We start from the raw sequence: 1,752 nt of genomic DNA, 5'->3' as shown, positions 1-1,752 counted from the left end.
TTTTTTTTTTTTTTAAATCATATGGAATAACAAAATCATATTATGTAATTCAATATTTCCTATGGAATAACAAAGTCATATTCAGTTCAATATTTCCTCTGGAATAACAAAGTCATATTATGTAATTCAATATTTTATATGGAATAACAAAGTAATATTCAGTTCAATATTTCCTATAGAATAACAAAGTCATATTATGTAATTCAATATTTCCTCTGGAATAACAAAGTCATACTCAGTTCAATATTTCCTCTGGAATAACAAAGTCATATTATGTAATTCAATATTTCCTCTGGAATAACAAAGTCATATTATGTAATTCAATATTTTCTATGGAATAACAAAGTCATACTCAGTTCAATATTTCCTCTGGAATAACAAAGTCATATTATGTAATTCAATATTTTCTATGGAATAACAAAGTCATATTCAGTTCAATATTTCCTCTGGAATAACAAAGTCATATTATGTAATTCAATATTTTCTCTGGAATAACAAAGTCATGTGTAATTTAATATGTCCTCTAGAATAACAAAGTCATATTCAGTTCAAAATATATGGAATAACAAAGTCATATGCAATTCAATATGTCCTATGGAATAACAAAGTCATATGTAATTTAATATGTCCTATGGAATAACAAAGTCATATGTAATTTAATATGTCCTATGGAATAACAAAGTCATAGTTAGTTGACAAGATGTGTTGTACATCAATTTTTTTCTAAATATTCAAATTTTATGTCTGATGGAGACACTCTTAGCATCAACTGTCACCATTTTCATGTGTTTCTTTCTTAAAACTAAGCATTATATAGAATCACTATTGCAATAAGCCCTTATTAGTATTAGCTTTCGTGATAAAATGCATAGAAAACCTCTTTAGGATCCCTTTAAAGATGGCTTTCCTTATTTTTTATGTCAAATTAAGCAAACTATTTGATTAATTGGTGTTTCTAATGAATTATCATGTATTCTTAATCATATCATTTTGTTCTTATTGCATATAATTAAGAGTATTCACCAATCATAAATGTCCATGTATGTACAGTCTGGTTAAACCAAAAAAGACTTTTTGACCTTTCTTGACCGGTGACTCATTGGAATTCTGCTGGTAATTTTCTAATTTAGCTAATTATGAATTAATTATGGACATGTGAGACAAACTGGTATTTTTCCAAGTCATTAGAACACCTCTACCTTCTATTCATATAAGTATTAGCATTTTTATTTTTAGAAATGAAAATAAGGAAACCCATCTTTAAGAATGAAATATGTCTTAATTTTTCATATCTAAATGTTTTAGTATACAGTGACACTGTCACAAAGTAATATGAAATCATTTCAATTGAAACATGAAAAGATTTCTATTTGAAAGATAGTTTGCCAGGCAAGGTAATATATGCCCACTGGCAGCTTTGATTTTAAATAAAAATATTTAGCAGTACAGTAAAAATCAGCAGTATGATTACACTTACACTTCTTTTGAACTCTTTAGGGGTGATAACAAACACTCAAGCCAAGATTTATCTAAATCTGTTATGAATTGGGCCTTCTAGAGTGTTTACAGGCTAAAACTTGAACGCGTTTTAAAGAACAAGGGCAATAACTCATACTAAATATGTTTCGATTTTTCTGATTTTCAATAGTGTTCATCCTTAGGTGACAACAAACACTCACACCAAGTTTCGTCAAAATTGGTCAATAATTAACCTTCTAGAGTGTTTACAAGCTAAAAATTGACACGTTTTCA

Source organism: Lottia gigantea, assembly GCF_000327385.1.
Source record: "Lottia gigantea unplaced genomic scaffold LOTGIsca_747, whole genome shotgun sequence".
In the NCBI taxonomy this organism is placed as follows: Eukaryota; Metazoa; Mollusca; class Gastropoda; family Lottiidae; genus Lottia; species Lottia gigantea.
Note: the sequence above shows the minus strand (reverse complement) of the source record.